General features: G+C 32.6%; 1 pseudogene; it reads right to left on the bottom strand.

The window, feature by feature from the left end:
• Positions 1-500: 500 nt before the first annotated feature.
• On the bottom strand, positions 501-13,477 carry LOC114300444 (tubulin alpha-3 chain pseudogene; annotated as a pseudogene).
• Between the last annotated feature and the right edge of the window lie 7,233 nt (positions 13,478-20,710).

The following is a 20,710-nucleotide window of genomic DNA, read 5'->3' as shown; positions in this document are numbered from 1 at the left end:
CCACTTCAAAACTAATCTTAAGAATAGTTTGTAAGACCTCTTAAGGTAAGAATACTCAACCTTTATCCTCCCTTAGATATTTTTTTTTACTAAATCTATATATTAAAAATATGTAAGAGTGTGCATTGTTAATATACACATAGCAAGAATAGCTCAATGCATGTTTACATTTTGATAGAATAATAAGGGTAAATTATAACTTAACCCCCTATGGTTTACTCAAAAAACATGGAGCCTCCCCATAGTTTCATTTTTAATACTTAAACCCCCATATACTTCATACCAAAGTATAATTTTGGACGGATGTAACATAAATTATAAAAAGTCTAAATTACCCTTACAACAATGATTCATACCACTAAAAAAAGCACCACTAATAGCACTAATGCATTGGGAATACCAAAAAAAATAAAAAATAAGGCATAGGCCACTGCCACATCATTAGTGCTCCCTCTAGTGCTCCCATTTTAGTGCTCCCAACCATTTTTCATTACCCTTATTTATTTCTCTAATTTTCTTCTTAATGCCATTACAAACCACCAGTCAACAAACTGTACAGTCCGTTTGGTCTTGATAGTGGCAACGGCTACATTAAAATCCTTTGGAACAACATCTCCACGATACATCAAGCAGCAAGCCATATATTTCCCATGCCTCAGATCACATTTCGCCATCATGCTTGTCGCCTCAAACACTGAATTTGTGATCTCAGGTATAGATAACTGCTCATGGTATGCTTTTGTAGCTGAAATTACAAGGGCATGCGAGGAGAGCATGAAATGTATACGGGTATATCGTATAAGGTTAGTTTGGAACTCTGTAACGTCTACTTTAATGGCCCCATCAAACCTTAAGAAGTTGTCAAAGACGATATTATTTGAGAAATCAATCTGTTCAAATTGGTATAAGTTGGCCTTTCAATGTCTAGGGATCTCCGGCAAATATTGTAAATGGCTTCATTGTCCAAAAGCACAGCCGCATCTGTGTGCTCGAGGAGAGAGTGCGTAGAAAAAACACTGTTATAAGGCTCCATAACTGCAATAGAGACCTACAATGAACAAAGTTAGCTGCAACTAAATCAACAGACCTATAGCTAGAATAACAATGTTTCTAGTCACAACTTTGACGCACATATTGAGTAAAATTCATGCCATTTTTAACAAGTAGCATAAGTGCTTCTTTTTTTTTTCCCCCCAGAGGTGTTGATATTTCATTGAAACTCAATTAAAAAGAACAATAATTTTCAACTTCATGTTAACTAGTATTATTCTAGTTTTATGTTGATTAAAACAAATAATAATGTTATGACAGACGTCACTAAAATCATGACTAAGAAAGAAATAGATTTGAAGATGTTTCTTTGAAATGTGTGAAATTAGTTTTCAGACAACTTTTGGTATGTCGAAACCACCCATTTCAGGAAGAAGTGAGAAAACGAGGTAGCGTCGGATGAAGTACAAAGCAAGGTGCGAAGATTGGTGAAAAAATGGGATAAAATCGTTAAGAATCGAGAAAATTATGGAGTCCAAAAGATGGGCCAAAGATATGTCGGAAATGAGAAGAAAAAGTGGGTTTGGTTGGTATGAATCCTATCAATTCTATTTCAAAAATCTAAATGTTTACACATATTAATTGTTTGATTTCATGGGTTGGGTTTGTTACTAATTTGAATTATAAGAAGAAGAGTGGGTTTGGATAATTTTTAGAGAGAGAAGTTGTGGTGGTGATTTTGCGTGGTGGTTTTGCATGGAATAAGAAGTTGGTTGTGGTTTTGCATGGAATATGATGGTGGTGATGTTGGTTGGTGGCGATTTTGCATGGAAGATGATGGTGGTAAATGAAAGGAGAAATAAAAGGTGATGGCGGTGATTTTGCATGGAAGGTGATGGTGTTGCATATTTATATAATGAGGGAGAGAGAACCTGTATGATGGTCCAAGAGTGTAATCCATACTCTGTTGCACTACACCATTCTGTGTATATATATGGCAATAAGGGTGTTTTGGTCATTTGTCATATGTTTTTGGGGCTAGAAAAACTATTCCACTCACCAGTCATGGTTGTGTAACACACGTTCTGTTTAAACAAACAATTTTGTCCAAAATTGCACTTTGATATGAAGTATAAGGGGTTTAAGTGTTACAAATGAAATTATAAGGGGACTCTGTGTTTTTTAAGCAAACCACAGGGGGTTAAATTATAATTTACCTGAATAATAATTTCATGATTATATGATTTTTATTCCTTCTTGCAAGCATAGATTATATGGTTTAGCTACTGATTTTATCTTCTAAGGTGTTCAAATATTCTCCATTGTTTGAAATAATCTTGCATTGGGGTAATATGAGATGAGGTTGGTTCACTTTTACTCGAAACTTATATTTTCTTCACTGTCTTAGATTTTATCAGAGGTAAAATGCTTTAATAAATTGAAAATAACTTGTGTCAAAAATTTGTTTGTACTGGGAGTATATATAGGTGTTCTATACATGTGTAAATTTTTATAAAATCATTGGACCCTATTTTCTTACCGAAGTAAATATTTGTCCTAAGTGTTGTTCACAACACAGCAGAAACAATGACTTCAAACAGGTCCCATTTTCTTTGCAAATGGTATTTTTCTATACGAACACTTCGGATAGTTAGATATAAGAGTTATCTTTCATGTGCCGCCAATTTCACAAAAAATGGATAAGTCTAAAAGGAGAAATTGTAGTTTTACTAAAATGCAACAGAATCTGTCCTATTTTCTTAGAAAAATTATTTGACCATCTTCCATTGGTTTTCAGTCTTCAAAATCTTCGGGAAATATGTTCTAAACTCAAATATCTAGCAAGTCGTTCTGACCATGTCTCTTTTTGACACCGTTTGATGTCCCTTTTTATTTTTCAAACACAAATCACCTGTGCTGGAAGTTACCATAACTCACTGTCCCAGAAACCAGTTTTCTTCCAAATTTTATTTTAAAATCGTTTTTAGCCCTGGTATTCTCCGTGAAATATTTTCCTAACTCAATGAACTAGTATCATTTAAAATATTGTAATAATTGAACTTCGTTTGATATGGGTTTCATTATTTTTAGTGTGACCATATAGTACTGAAAAGAAGAAGTGTGAGAAATTCATTGAAATTTTGTGATGACTCCTACAACATTCTCTAATATTTATTTTGGTTTCCATACGTGATTATGTTGTGCTATATAAACGTTATGTCACTTTGCTTTGCAAACTAAAACTCGTACATGCATCAAAATATGAATTTGACGAAGTAAAGAAACACGAAATTGAACCAATGCATTAAAGTTTAAAAGTGATAGGGTGAGCCCGGTTTAGAGTCTTGCGCAAGTGAGTTGCAAACCCTAACATGGCACGGGAAGGTATTTCAGCTCTTATCGGTATAGGCGATATAAGGTTAGTGGTGCGGGTGTCACAACATAGACTGTTCCCTTGGGGTAGACCGTGATGTCACGACTCGAGTATGTAACCCTGGTGCGCAGGCATCATTAGTAGTTACAACAAGTAACATTTGAATATTTGATCAAGGGGGAGTCAGAATTGCCCGTGGCCATTACTTAGCGATTGAGTGGAAATGGTGCTCCACTGGGTTACTTAGATTTACCTGATAAACTAAATCTATGTGAATTTAAAAGAAAAGTTGGCATTTTCTTTATGATGAAATACTACTTTTGCTTGCCATTGTTCTTATTATCTATTGTTATTATTTCAATTGATAGCATTCCTGTTATGCTTATTAAACGCTGCATGTTATTCTGTTACTACACATTATTCATTAATTGTGAGTACTATTATTGGGGTGGGTATTTTCGGGTTGTAGTATCTTATTGAGCTCGTTGCTCATTGGCATTCCCGTTGCCCTGGCATTTTATGCCAGGTACAGAAGAAACCGAAGGAAATACCGAGGTCTTGGAAGGCGACATTTAGTCTTGGTTAGCTCGAAGTGTGCCCAAGTTCCATGAACCTTTTTTTTGAAATTTTTTTAGTGGTTTTTTTTTTTTTTTTTTTTTTTTTTTTTTTTTTTTGTATTTGTGTCTTTCTTTCATGTACTAAGACTAAGTCTTAAGTTTTATTGGAGTTATAATTTAAAAACTTTTAATTTCTATGTTGTTAATTAATGGATGATGGTAAACTTAGTGGCAATATTGATGAGGAGTTCTTAATTAAGAAAATTGGTTTTAAGTTCTAAACCTTATTAAGATGTCCTTAAATTTTGGGGCGTCACAACAATTTAGATTTAAAAAAAGGTAGAAAATATGGCAGTCTCTTTAGACTTTTATAATTACTAGTAGTTGGGCACGTGCGTTGCACTTGGCACGTGATTTTCATTAACTGTTAGTACTATAATTATGCGCGTCTCTTAAATTGGTATGTAATATGTATACAAAGTATAGAGACTTGTATAGATAAATTGATCTATCCAAAATACGAGTAAGAAATAAATGCATACTCGGCTAAAAAATTTAAATGATAAATGAAATTTTTTATAAATATAAACATTAATTTATAGCTAGATTATTGAGATCACGATTTTATCTTAAACAATAAACAATAAACAGCTCCTTTAATATATAGTATTGCACATATCTTTTTCTATCAACTTCCCACTTCAATTTTTCATAATTTGTACCTGTAACACAATTGAAAGTATGAAATTAATTGTACAATTACACAATTTTGTTTAATAGTTCATCTCATAATACAAATTCATTAAACTCACTATTATATATTATTTGCATACTATTACTGTAAGAATGCATTAATATCAATTTGTAATAGATTTTTATACATCAAGAGTCATTGAGTCTTATTTCTTGTGCCATAAATATCTTGCATGATGAAAAATATAACATTAGTCATTAGTATGTTTTTCACTTATATCGAAAATGTAGAATAATTTTTTTCAGAAAATGGAATGATGTAACTTAATATTTCGATCAATATAGAAATTTCATGATTGTTTTTACGACATTTATAGATCCATATTTATAAGTGTCTGTAGGGTCACTTTCATGAAACTATCAAGTTACATAATTTTTTATGGCATCGGTAAGTAATCAACATATAACAAAAATTGATCGAAACTTTTTATTTGATATAGTTACTTTTTGCATCATTGAGTTGCTGCGATAATGTTTAGGCGTCATTTGGTTTTAAAATGTGTGCATGAGGTACATTGTTTGTCTTGAATTTCATATCAAATAGGACAATTCCTACTTCAACTCGTATAACTTTTCTTGGAGAGCATGTTGCAATTGATCTTCTGTAGTTTTTATTTCACAATCTTCGTGTTTTTCTTCTTACTTCACCATTATAACTCATCATAATAAAAAAAAAAAAATGATGAATAAAAGTTTGAGGTGATATCATATTGTTATGAATCTGAAAATCTATTTTCTCTCAATAATGTATTTTTTTTTATGAGGGAAAAAAGTACAATTATTGTCGTGATGGAAGTGTTTTTGCAGCAATCCAAAAATTTAAGTTGTCCATTAAATTTTATATTAATATTATCTAATTATAAATGAGAAGAATATAATTCTATATACGATTAATTGAGATCAAGGTGCAATTTGTATGTAATTTTATAATTAAGAAAAATTAGGATCATAGTACAAATATTATATGTTGAGGTCATTATTTAAGTCAATAGTGTAATTAATTTAATTTATGGGCCAAAATATAATAAGATATTTAATTTACTTGGGGGTTACTCAAGTCTAGAAGTAAGATATATATTGAGTTGCTATGTGGCAAATGATCAATGGTGTAAGCTTTGCTCACCATTCCTATAAATAGGAGATTGGTGAGAATGAATAAACACAAGTCAACAATAATAAACAACGAAAGTGAGAAGGAGAGGCAACATGGAGGAAGGCCTCAAAATGGCCAAAAAAAAAAAAGAAGTGATATTAAGGTGAGTTGTATTATATCTTGAGTCACCATAATATATTTTACGTATGTTTTGAGTTACCATAATTTATTTTACGAAAATTGTGTTTTATAAATTATATTGATATTTCAATTACGTTGATTATTTTCTGAACTCTATTTGCTTACATGAAACCCATGGATATGTATGTTTAAATCTTAATAATTATTTGACAATGATTTCATAAGTAATTATTTTCTGTAAGTACCACCACGGGAGTCCCATGCCTTAGGGGATTTATGTAACGCCCTCAAAATAAACCCATAAACCACACAATCTTGACATGGTTAGACATAAGAGAATAAAGCATAATTTCATTCATCAGAGTATTTATTACAACATGTATTACATGTTACAACATGTATTACATGTTGACAACAAAAGTAAATGCCCTATAGGCTTACAACTTTCCAAGTCAACACTTGGTTACAAAAAGAGAGCACTAACTCTACACAAAATAAGCCCTTGGCTTGATATACATGTAATACAACAAAAGATAAACAAAAGAGTCTTCAACTCCCACAGCTATCCAAGCTAAGATCTCGGAGGCGGCATAATACCTAAACCTGAAAGTGATGTCCCATATAGAGTGAGCCAACGCCCAGTAGAGATATGCTAAACATAGTATGAGCAAAAACTAAAACATTGGCATTCGATAAATGTTTAACTCACATAAATCAATTCATGATCCATTTCAATTACATGACCAATATGTCCATGTTTCATTCCATTTTCCATTTCTTATCCAGTTCTCAATTTATGAATAAGGCTCAGAACCTGGCCAATAATTTAATGAGACTATAGCTCATATCAACAATACTTCCATAATTCACAATAGATACACATATTTGCTGTATCAATAACACATTCAAACACTTCCATACTTCACAATAGATACACATATTTGCTGTATCAACACTTCAATAGATATACAGACTTGCTGTATCAATGGAGTCCATCCCCTATCTCCTCCCAAATAACATCTGGTTTAGGAGTCCATCTCCTATCTCCTCCTAAACCGTGGAGTACATCCCCTATCTCCTCCCACACAACACAATGTATATAAACACATATCATATACATAATCAATCAATACATAAATTTAATGTATTATCCCAACCGTCATACTCAATAACATAACAAACCAATTAGTTTTAATTCACCTAATCATCATGCAGTGTCTACAACAATCAAGACTATCCTCCACCGATAGCCCAAAACAGTTATTTCTAAACAGATAATAAATGCATCAACAGATAAATTATCAACATTTTCAAAGGTGAGTGATTTATGAATCCAACTCCACCGTTCTACCTCATAGTGAGCCAATTTCATTATTCTCAACTCAATTTCATATTTCTATAACATTCCCAAATTAATTATATAAATTAATTCATATCATCAAATTAGGGCTTTTCTCCCTCTTTCTCAATATTGACCCAAAGGCCCAAAATATCTTCAATAATATCAATACCCTCATTTTATGACCCAAAATACACAAATGTGGGCCAAAATAACAAAACCCTCCCTTACTCATTTGAAAACCCTAACATCCAAAACTACCCAATATCAACATTAAATCAAAATGACCGAAAGCTTTTATTAAAGATCATATACATGAGTAGTTATCCCTACCTCAAATTTCAGAGCTCAACGGAGAAGATGAAGAAATCTCGAAATGCTCCAAACCAAGAAATTTTCGGATTGATAGTAGCCCACAACGAACTCCACACTTTTTACAAAAGGACAAAGGTGGGAGATCACTCTAACTAGATCAATACCTAGAGAGAAGTTGGGTTTTAGAGAGAGTAGCTCTCCAATGGAGGTTTTGAAAAGTAAGAGAGAGAAAAGGAGTTGAAAAAGTGATCAAAAAGAGCGAACTTCGGACTGATATACACGTCGCCCCGCTCGAGCGTGGAACTCCCCGCTCGAGCGTCAGACACAGACTCACGCTCGAGCGTCAAAAGCGGCGCTCGAGCGTCGATTGCACACTTGCAGAAGTTCTGCAGACCATGGTCCCCGCTCGAGCGGAAGAACAAAAATGAAAGGGCCCGCTCGAGCGTGAATGCCAAAATCTGGACATCAACTTTTGGTTTCTAAACACAACCAACCTGTTCCAAACCTGTCCAACACAACCCAAGACTCAAATATAAAGAGTAAAGGATGAAAATAAGAATAAGACAACAACATAACCACAGAACCAAGTCCGGAATACAATAAACAAAGGAAGGAAAAACCGAGATCGCTATAATTTAAATAACCATTGGCCTCTATTTGACTACTTTGTGGTCCTCTATTTGTCATGGATCCGTTGACCTCTGTTCTGTTTGTCACTCCAGTGACCTCTATTCTGCACGGAGCTAAGTGCTACACTATGTGGGAGCCACCTCTAGAATCCGTACAAGCCACCTCTTGAATTCGTACCTTTGTATTGTCATGAATCGATTGACATCTATTATGTTCTGCATTGTGGTTATGGTTATATATATGATTTCTTAAACGGATTTCTGTTATAATATGAGAAACTTATTTACTCTAATAAAAAAGTATTATATTTTATCTATTTTAAGCCTAAAGCTTATCCATGGTAATTATGCTCTCGGTATAATATTCTCACTTTGCCATAACTCTTTATCAATTTTCAGGAAATAATGCAATTCAAAAATAGCTTTTGGAGAGTCTTAGACGCGGGGTTGTGGAATAGACATACATAGCACTTTTATAGTATTTATAATTCTATTCTTCATATGTAAATATCGGTCTTTTTGATCAATGAATTTTTGTTATGAAAGTAGAAGCTCTGATGATTATTTTGGTACCCTCACTTAAATATTATTTCCGCTTGCGTTTATTAATTTGTTCAAGAATTGGCCGTAGGTAACTTCAGTTACTGGCCATCACGATACTTAACTCTTGAGTACGGGGAGCAGGTTGTGACAGTTTTGCAAAATCTTAATTTGTTATTGAAAGTGTTTGTTGTGGACAATTATTTGTATGACATATATATATATATATATATATATGTATTGAACATAAGTTGATAGGAGAATAATACACAATTCCGTAGTTTTTTTCCTAACAAATATAACTATATTACTGAAACAATATATGTTAAAAAATTAAAGAATTCGATAGTAATATAACATTACAAATTGACAATGTATTAATATAGTAACATATATAAATTTACATATATACATATATATATATATATTTATATATGTAGACATTGACATATATAATATATCACAAAAGTAATGTGTGAAATCTTTTTTAACATAATAATACAAGTAAGAAGTTAATTATTCACAATTAAATAGTTGGTTATAATTTACATGTTTAATATTACATTTTTGTGTGTATATACCATTTTTTTAATTAGATTATTAAATTCACATAAAAATTTAAAGGGATTTGTGAATAATTTGTATAAAATTTGAGATTAGTGAAAAAAGATTTAAAAAAAAACGAAGTTTATAGTGTTTTGTTTGGTTTGTTTTTCAAACTTTTGTTCTAAAATTTTTTATTTTCATATTTTTTGTCTTTGACACTTTTTATTTAATAACCCTTATATTTTCTTTTTATATTCACTTAATTTAATACTTTTTTATTTTTTAATTTTACTTTTAGATTTAGATTCACTTAATATAAATACACTTAGAAAATAATTTGTTGTGTATTCTTTTTGAAATTTTATTAATAATAATAATAATAATAACAAAATATATATAATAATAATAAAAAATAGTACATGTTTGAATTTATAAAAATTTTACCAATATTTCAATTTTTAATTCTATTAAATTATTAGATATTAGATTTTCATGTAAAAGTATAATTTAAATATAAAATATGAAGAAATTTCAGTATCTTTAATCACCAAAGCTGAGAAAATAAAAAAAATTAAAAATTAAAAAACAAATTTAAAAAATAAAACCAACAAAAGTGGTTCTTGTTTAGAATTTTGACATCATACATTGGTTACAGTTCATAAAATATAATTTAAACAAAAAGAAAGTGTATAAAGATAACTTGTGAATTTTTTAGATACAACACAAATCTCTGTTTTAAAAATGCATTCACTTTCCTCTGTCTAAATTCAAACGAATGCATACAATTTCAAGATTCAATCAAAATTATTCACAGTGATTTGATCCATGATGGACAATTGTAAATATTATGTATATCAATATAGAAGCAGAAACAGGAAATAAAAATAGAGTAATTATTTTTTTTCTTCAATCATCATTAATATAAAAAATAGGGAGACGACTTTTTTTTTTAAATAAAGAAGACAGTTTATTTATATTTATATAGAACGTTTGGAAGCAGATATATCATTTTTGAGTATTCAACTTCAAAAATAAAGAGATAGTTGGTTTATATAGGACTCTTCATAACTTTTATATAGTAGATTTGACAGGGTAAAATTGAAATTTAAAAAAAGTAAAAAACATGGCAGGTTATTCACACTTTTATAATAGGAGATATATATATATATATATATATATATGTATATGGGAATGACTATGATACACACCCTTCAAATGGTGTGTACCATATGCACCTTATAACGATAGAAGAAATGACATTACTTCATATTTTTTGAATCATAATTAAAAGAGAAAAAAAAATCATAACTAAATACAAAAAACTCATAGCCAAATATCTCAAAATAATGTAATAATTTAAGAAGAAAATTAGTCATAACTAAAAAAGAAAATAACGTAACTAAAAATGCATATGGTATGGAGGTGTGTAATAGAATTCTCCTTTATTTGTTTATCTCTCTAGATTTACTTGAAAAATTAAGTAATGAAATGAGGGTAATATATTAATTTTATTATAATAATAATTAGAGTTGACTGACAAGGTTATTAGTGTGATTTCAAAGAATAGAAGGGATTTCTGTGTAATTTATCTTTTTAAAAAAATAATTATGACATGATTATGGAGTTATCAATATCATATTAATTTGATTTTTTTATATGAATGATATATTCGATAAATCTTATAATATGAACAATTTAAAAGATCCTAAAGACCCTTAAAGATCCTTAAATTATCAAAATAGGACAAAAAAAACCCTAAAAATCCTTACAACCATAGGCGGAGCCATGCTGGGCTCAGGGGGGTCACGTGCCCCCCTGAGTTTTGGGAATTTTTTTTTTTAAACATAAAGAAAATATATTAAATAAAAAAATTATAAAAATATTATTTAAAATAAAATGTCAATGACATTTTTAAAATTGTGAGAACAATAATTGTTATTTTGATTGAAAATAAAAAGGCTATATTATTATCTATAAAAATTTCAATATAATGGTGATATCTATTATTATTGACATGCAAACATAATAAATTTCAATGAAGATATAGAATTTATTGGATTGTTAGTTACATTTGACATGTAGACTGTATCTTTCATGTGTTTTTTTTCCATTCATAACTAAAATGACCACTATATAAATTATGATCAAGCAACACATCTTCAATTATAAAAAAAAAAAAATACAATAGGTCATAACTAATATCAGAATGAGTCATAACTAACTATTACTTGATATATAGTCATAACTAAAATAACAACCATAAGAAGTTATAACTAAATTATATCTAACACTATAATGCGTTATAACTAAAAATCACGAATATCATAATTGCGACATATGATAGACATTTTGTTGCGACATATCAACGTATCTACTTTTTTAATTTTCCAATCCACATATAAAATAGTTACTTCCCAAAATTTGTATAAAATTTAATCCCAAATCCTTTAATTTAAAATTCACATTTATCCAAATGAACTCTTAACATTTAAATTTAGTAATATCTCATTGTTGTTTATTATGGAAAAAAAATTAATCAGTGTTTGAGTTTTTTGGATTAAGTTTTGGGGAATTTTTTTTAGGGTCCCTAGTATTAAGATTTTATAGCATAAAGGACATTCAATATTTTCATAATGTCTAAGGTCCCTTGAATCAATCCAGAGAAAATTCAATCCAGAGAATTTCTTTGGACTTTCACAGAGAAATTCTAGTTCCAGAGAAATTCTTGTTCCAAAGAAATTTTGTTCAAACCAGAGAAATTCTGATTGTAGAGAAATTCTGTCCAAACCAGAGAAATTCTGGTTCTAGAGAAATTTTGTCCAAACCAGAGAAATTTTCTCCAGAAAAATTTTGGTTCCAGAGAAATTCTGTTCAAACCAAAGAAATTGAGAAAACATTATCCACTATTGGCGTTGCATAGAAGTATTGTTGAAGAACAAAGAAATTGGAAAGCCACAATCCCAAGTCAATATCTCAAAAATCAGTTGTTCAGGACACAAATGATAGTCTAGTCCTTAAAACTATTACATACAGCCAAATATATATGCATCCTAAGAAGTCCTGATTACATTAATAAGAAAAGAAAAACTTTAGATTGGATGAATACCTTTGCAAAGTACTTTGCAGGATTATGTGCACATTGTACGATTGTCAAAAGGGCAAGCTCAAATTCCCCTGAAGTTTCATTCGTTATAGCCTATAATTATCTCAATTTGTTAAAAATCATAACAAGAATTTACGATAAAAAGAGACGGTGACGACATTAAGAACAAATTACCTTTTTCAGTGAGTTCCCATACATGTTTTGGTAAGAAGAATCTATAGCAACCAAATGTGCCCTGCTTATTACAATATATGGTTTCTATAAGCTAAGTACAAGAGTCATTATGTTTGTAGGCTTTGTATGGTTCTAAGGTGTATACAATGCTAGATATTCTGGTTCAAACCAGAGAAATTCACCATTGCAGTGGCCCAGAGAAATTCTCTCGAAATTTCTCTAGACATCCCACTCTCCAAATTTGATACAAACTAGTTAATTAAATAATCTCTTCCCACCAGATTTGACTTCATCCACATGGCCACTCTTACCTTGATAAGGTCGTAAAGTTCTTAAAGATTGGGCTGGACCTCATTGAAAATAACTTCATTTTTGTATTTCCACACAGACCAAAAAGTTGCTGCTGGTATAGCTTTTCATTTTCCAGTTCCCATTTTTTAAACTTCCATCCACTCCACCAATGAAGCAACCTTTCCACTGTACCTAGTATAGCCCATTGCACTCCCCACTATTTGATGATGCTAGACTAGAGTTTCCAAACGAATGAGCAATGTAACATTATGTGATTTAAAGATTCATCCTCTGTTCTGCAAAGGGCACAAACTGATGACCATTAAATCAACAGCATAGCAACACTCGTCAATTGACCATTAAATCAACGAACATATTCAAAATTTATTTGAACCAGTTAACGAAAAAACCAAGTAAAACATTCTAATTGTTGAAACAAACACACACAAAAAAAGGATATGAAATGGGTAGGAGGAAGAAGAAGAAAAAGAATAAAAAACCTCCTGTAGGAAATCGCGGTCGAGCTTATCGGCGATTCGAGAGGTAGTGAAGACAGTGACGACGAGGAGAGAGAGAGGGAGGACGAATGCAAAAATGTAGGTGCCAATGCCGGGACCTACTCCGGTCACCATAGACAAGCCTCCGATCGTCTTGCGAAGCGATATGGGTATGAAAGGAGAGTTGAGTACAAGTTGTTGGAGTGGGGTTGATGTTGATTTGGGGGTTCGAAAATGGAGAGTGTGAGTAGTGGTTGCTGGGTAGTTGCAGAGGATGATGCCCACGCTCGCCATGAATTACCAATCTCCACCTTTTATGGCTTCCTCCCTGTATTGTTCTTGTTGAGAGAAATACCAATCTATCTTTGTCGGAGATTGAGTGCCATGGTTGTGAGAGTCAAATTTCTCTGTGATATAAAGGTGTGGGGTTGAGGGATTTTACACATCACAAAATAATATTGTGGGTCTCTTCCATTACTAAAAATGAGAGAAGGACCTTAGACCAATTTTCCCTTAAGTTTTTTGAAAATTAATCGATTTTCATGTTTTTTTTTGTTTTTAGTGAATATTTTTGAAATTTTAAACATTTTTTTTTACTTTTTTAGATGCACCTTACTTAGATGTATCTAAAAAGTAAAAAAAATGTGAAAAAATATTTTAAAAAATTAATAAATACATAAAAATACAAAAAATGTACTGAATTTTCATATATTTTTGGTATTTAGTGAATTTTTAAAAGGTTTTTCTCACAATTTTTTTACTTTTTAGGTATATTTATATAGGTATGTCTAAAAAGTAAATAAAAAAAAATTGCTTAGAATATTTAAAAAAATCAGTAAAAATAAAAAAAAATAAAAAACAAAAAAGTAGAATTTTCTGAAAAGTATTTTTAGAAAAATAGAACTAAATTATCATTATGAATTTTTTGCTACGCCACTGCTTGCAACAAGACTGTTGTGGCACATTAACAGCTCTCAATCTGGCCGTCGAAGCCTTGTTTGGCAGAGTCCGAAAATTTCCTAAATTCCACCCAAAAAAAAAAAAAAAAGTCCGAAAGGGTGACTAACCAATAGTATCTGACAGTCAATAGCAAGGCTTCATAATTGCTTAGGTTAAAACTAAGGAAAGGAAACGATTAAAAAATGACATGATGCCATTGAATGAGCACGGGTTACTAATTCATAGGATAATTTCTACTACTTGACGACTTCTTGGTAAATGGGGTTCTTTGATCGGGAATCACTCCCCCTTCACACTACTATTCTCTGTCTCCTTTTATATTTCATTTTGTAATTCGAATTATTTAATTTATAAATTTGACAGTAATAGTGAGTTGTGCAAAATCTAATTTAATTGGACATACTAGACATGAACAAATTATATTTTATTTTTTAAAACAAAAATTATGAATTTAAATTTAAATTGTTTGTTTTATAAAATAAAATATAGCTTATTTATCTATTAATCGATATTTGATAAAGCTAATTTGTTACACAAATGATTTTTATTGTGAGATTTATGAAATAAATAGTTCAAATCATTATTATAGTCCAAAATGAGATCAACAAAATGCAAAATACAATATGAAAAAATATATAATATAATAATTAAAAAAGGAGCCATTATATTTCGATCATGCCTAGGAAAAGTTCCCTCCAAACCTATATTTTGAGATTTGCTTATTTTAGTTTGTTTTTTTTAATCTTTTATAAAAAGATATATAAAAAAATAAAAAGGTGATGTGACTTAAATAAATACATTTACCAAATAAGTGAATTTATTTGGATTATCCCTAAACAATCTATAATCCTCCATACCACAATCGTAAATGTGCCAGGTGCACTCATAATGATCCAACAGTAAAAAATAAAAAAATAAAAAGTAATTCTGAGCAAATTAATAACACTCAGTGTGTCTGGTTTGAGTTTTTTGGATTAATTTTTTTGAAAACTGAGTTTTTTGATACCATTACAGGTGCTCACTAAAGGTTATGGCTAGCACGTCTGTCAACGACTTATGGGCATCATACAGTCAAACGCACTCTCTGCTAAATGACCTAATCCTTACGCGACTTGGGTGACGTCCCACTAACCCTAACAATTAATTAACCTTACAATAGCACAAACCCAGGAATTAGCAACCACATAATACAAGTATAAAGAAAACAAATTATAACATATATGATCTCATTACCTTACTGTTGAGGTGGTGGAGGCCTTCTGGCCGCCCACGCAATGATTTGTTCGTGAATCAACGTCTGCAAATCTGCTATCCGCTGATCACACTTGGCTACGCGCTCCGCAATGTACTGGCGTGTATACTGGTCTATACGAGTATTACGATACTGCTCTTTCTGATTTTGCCAAAATTGTAATAACCACAAATACTGTTCTAGGGCATTAACGGAGGGCATACACCATAAATACAAAAGAGAATTTTTATTGAGGAAGTAAAACTATTTTACACAGAGGGGGTTAGAAGCAAAAGTCCTTTGTCTGGTTCTACCGATGCCTAATGCTCGGGTCCCATGCCTTTATTGCTTTTATCTTTGGCAACTTTTCTACGATGACAGCTGTAAGCGAATCCCAAAAATCTCCAAGATTGGGCTCAGCATCTTCAGGTAATTGTGATTCTCCTGCCAACACGTGTTCGGATGGATCACTGTCTTGTTCGGATGGAGTCTGACTTATGCTTGACCTCATGGATGCGTCATCATCCTGGCTGACTGATTGGAGGAACTGGTCTTTTAGATAATCCATGCTTTTAACAATTAATTCATTGTCGGAAATATGGGGATATTTCTGTTTTAATTCCTTCTGAATTTGTACAAACGGATTAATGGCTGCTATTGGAGAAGGTGCTGGTAAAGCTGGCTGTTTAACAGACTCCCAACAGGCTTGGGTATGCTGGTGAATTTTCTGAAGGAGTTCTTTTATATCCATTTTATCCCACTATTTAACAAAAAAGATTCTTTTAAGTCGGGGGACTTTGTTCTGGTAGTCACAGGCGAAATCCCATTTCCATATCCAAGGTATGCTAAACCGGATAGTGAAATGGACAACAGACTTACTGATGGAGAGTTCTCTGTTTTTATTTAAAAATGAATAAGCATGAGAATAAGCCATATGCCATTCATTATATGCTGTTCTAACTGATTCGGGTAAAATTTCAAGGGAAAGTCCAAATTTAGCCCACCAAACGAGGAACCAATTAGGTACATCGTTTTTAAGGATTTCGGAAGCAGTACGGATAAACCAAGAATGGTTCTTGATAGGATTCTGGTAATAGAAAACCTGGGTAAAAGCATCAATGTAGTCCCAGTAAGTATATTTTGTCTGTTTATGCCGGAGATCAAGATCACGGGTAGTATGCGGATGAATGCCCTAAGTGGAAATGGGCATAATGTTACGGATAACAATCTTACTGTACTGGATGGGGCTAGCGGCTTTGTTGACATCATGCAACGTATGCTTGATCTCAACGGCCCCGGTTTCGGTTAACATCTGTTCATAGATGTAGCGATACTGGTCAAAATGCGGAGGAGATTGCTGAGTGGTAAGATACCGACGTTTAATCTCCCATGGATCAGTCATCCATTGTTCATTTGATGGTTCAATCCAGAGGACAGTTTCCTCGGTAATACTGTTAGGTGTGTACGGGTCTTCGATCTTAAGGAGAATGTCCTTAGACGAGGGATTACTGGTTTGACCGCCTCGAGAGAGGGGTGGATATTCTGTTTGATCATAGCGAGGGGTGTTACCTCGGCCACGACCACGCCTACGTTGGCCTCTACTGGTCATTTACAGATTTCTGCAAATATTCACGGGTTAAGAAATCAGGCAAAGAGTTAGTTTCTCCTTTTATATATTCAATATCAAAATCAAAATTGGATAAATAACTCTGCCAAGTCAAGAATATCTGTTTGGATGCAAGATTTTGGACATCCTGTTTAAAAATCTGTTTAGCAGCAGAGCAATCAACTCTGATAAGAAAATGCTGGTTTAATAAATCATCTTGAAATTTAATAACACATTTAACAATGGCTAAGCATTCCTGTTTAATGGTCGGATAATTTAAAGCAGCTTGATTCCAATGTCCAGAATGGAATCGCAATAATTCCTCTTTCTGGGTCTTGGGATTAAGTTGTTTTAAAATACCACCAAATCCTTCATTGGAAGCATCAGTTTCAACTATCTTCTTCCAATTAGGATTAGGTAACTGTAAGCAAGGTAACTGTTGGACTTTAGCCTTAATTCGGCGAACAGCTAAAGTATGTTCAGGTGACCAAGGTGGCGGATTCTTCCTTAACCTGGTATAGAGAATGTTAGCGTCGGTAGATAAATTATGATAATAATCTCTAACATAGTTAAGACTGCCTAAGAATCTCTGTAACTGAGTTTTATCTTTAATTTCATTGGGAAATTTAGAAGCAAACTCCATACTACGGTTGATAGGTATAATACTACCATTGGAAATATTATGACCTAGATATCAGATAGTAGTTTGGAATAACTACATCTTAGGGGCAGAAATCACTAAACCATTTCGGATAATAACATTCTTAAAAATATTAAGATGTTTAATATGCTGATCAATTGATGAGGAAAAAATTAAGACATCATCAATATAAGATAAAGTAAACTCTGTATACGGGTTAAAAATATCATTCATGATATGTTGGAATTCTGATGGAGCATTTTTTAAACCAAATGGCATGACATTCCATTCGTAATGCCCAAAGGGTACTGTAAAAGCTGTTTTATATCGATCCTATTCTGCAATTTGGACTTGCCAATATCCTGATTTAAGATCAAATTTAGAAAAAATAATTGCATCCTGGAGGCGATCCAAAAGATCTTTTTTATTCGGAATAGGATAACGAATCCATTTTAATTTATCATTTAACGGTTTATAATTTATTACAAGGCGTGGAACACCTCGTTCAATTTCAGCATTTTTGTTTACATAAAAAGCAGTGCAACTCCACGGGGAGTGGCTAGGTCGGATTAATTTCTTAACAAGAAGATTACTAATTTCTATTTTGCATAATTCCATATATTCCTTTTTCATCTGACTAGGATGAGCTCTAGTAGGAATATATTTTTCATCAAAATCTGGTTCATATGGTAATGTGACTGTATGTTTTTTGCGTTCCCAAAAAGCATTTGGAACATCATTACAAACCTTAGTATAGCCCTATGTGATGCTAATCTTTCCGATGTCTTAGAACTCAGAGTTCTTACTCATGGATATGAGTATAAACCCGGAACCCCTCCTTTTTCAGTACACTCCAGAATTTATATTAAGGCTTTAACAACGTTAAATCCTTATGTTAGAAAGAAATCTGAAACAGGACAAACAGTATTAATTGAAACCAATCTTTACAGTAGTCAGGTAACAGTACCAAAGTTAATCCCCTGGAAGGATATAACATTTCCCGAAAGATGGCACATTCCAAATGCTGTTCCGCCAAAACCGCTTATTCAGCATAACATCGAGGATGTTATCCAAACACAAGGAGGTAATGTGTACCTACAATTCCAGAAACCTTTGCTTACCCATAGTAGTTCTTCTAATGCTAGTTTTAGAACAGCACCTAGAAGTTTTTCCAATAATAGTTTTCGATCTATGCCTCAGTATAGAGTCGATCTTCCTGAATCCAGTAGACAGTCAGTTGACTCTCTCCTACAACAGATTCCTTCTCGACCTCCTAGTAGACCACCTAGTGATCCACAGGAAGATCCAATGAATTCTGAAATCCAAGGAATCAGGTTATCTCAAAACAGAATTCCTCATGGTGTCTATACAGCACCTCCACCAGGTAGCCCCACGGCCAGTGACATGAATTTTGAAATTTAATGGATTTTATACCAGGAAGTGAAAATAGAAAAATCTTAAAGCAGGAATTTAACCAGGAAAAATATAAAGACTTTAGAGATTGGTATTTTTCCAATCATACTCCTGACCAGTTAGCAGAATACAAAAGTCATTATTATCAACACCTTGAGTTACACCAGAAGCTAATACCTTTCGTAGAATGGTACCAAACAGTTAGTCAACCTCAGCTTACTGCTATTGAAGATCAATACAAGACCTGGACTACAACTGAAGGACAAGCTATCAGCGCTATCCATCCGCCTCCTCAAGCTCTAGAATTGGTCCCTAATGGTGAAACTACCCGTCAACCACTATTGGCTACAGCATACATAGATGCCCAATCAGGAAAATTTGCCAAAAACGAATATATTAAACTCGTCGATTTAGGCTTAACAGTTAAACAACATAATTATACTAATTTAATCTGTCAAACCATGAGTAAACAATTAACCAGAATTAAAGAAGCTATTTCCACTTTCAAGGACAGAAGCTTAGTGTTACCAGTAACAGGATCTTCTACCTTACATCCAGTATCCATTAAACCACCTTTAGAGGTTACTAACTTTAAGTTAAAAGCCTCTAATACAGAATTTATGGACACCCTTTTACAGAAAATGTAGACATTGAATGTCCGCCCTCCATAACCCATTCCACATCCACCTGGACAGTCCAGTGGATCAGTCCAGATGCTTAGAGCTAAACCAACCGAAGACAATGAACATCTATCACCAGACCAAATTTATGAAATTCAAATGAATTTCTAAGAACCCTCATCTGTTAACAAACTGCATTCGTATAGTTCCTCTAGACCTGCTATGTTACCACCTAGTAGGAACTATTACGCTCGACCAACTCCTCCTGATGTTCTCTATGAAGAGACTTACATCAATGACCAGGGAAACTATCATGGCAAGACTATCTATGAATGGAATATAGATGGCGAATCCGAATATGGCATATATAAGAAATTACATCAGATGTTGATGTATGCAACCGTTTGTCGCCAATATAGTAACCAGGATCAAGCCATTGCTAAATTCATAATTAATGGTTTTACCGGACAACTTAAAGGATGGTGGGATAATATCCTTACTCTCACCCAACAGTTAGAAATTCTTAATTCTGTTAAAGTTGAAGTTGATCCAACTACCCATCAACCTGTCCAACAGCAGGATGCTGTTTATACTCTCATCCAGACCATTATTCTCCATTTTGTTGGTACCAGTACGAGTTCTCAGGATCGCGGCCGAGAACTACTCCAGAACCTTCGTTGTCCTTCTCTTACCCATTTTCGTTGGTATAAGGATGTTTTTCTCATCAAGGTTATGCAACGCCCTGATGGTAACAGTACCTATTGGAAAGCCAAGTTTATTGATGGCCTTCCTACCCTTTTCGCCGAACACGTTAGGAAAAAACTTCGGGACCGCCATGACCGGATGTCTATTCCTTACGAACAGTATACTTATGGACAACTTTGCTCCATAATTACCG

The sequence above is a fragment of the Camellia sinensis genome, chromosome 1 (assembly GCF_055761805.1).
Source record: "Camellia sinensis isolate YWXY chromosome 1, ASM5576180v1, whole genome shotgun sequence".
Lineage (NCBI taxonomy): Eukaryota > Viridiplantae > Streptophyta > Magnoliopsida > Ericales > Theaceae > Camellia > Camellia sinensis.
Note: the sequence above shows the minus strand (reverse complement) of the source record. Positions and strands in the feature narration are given on the sequence as shown.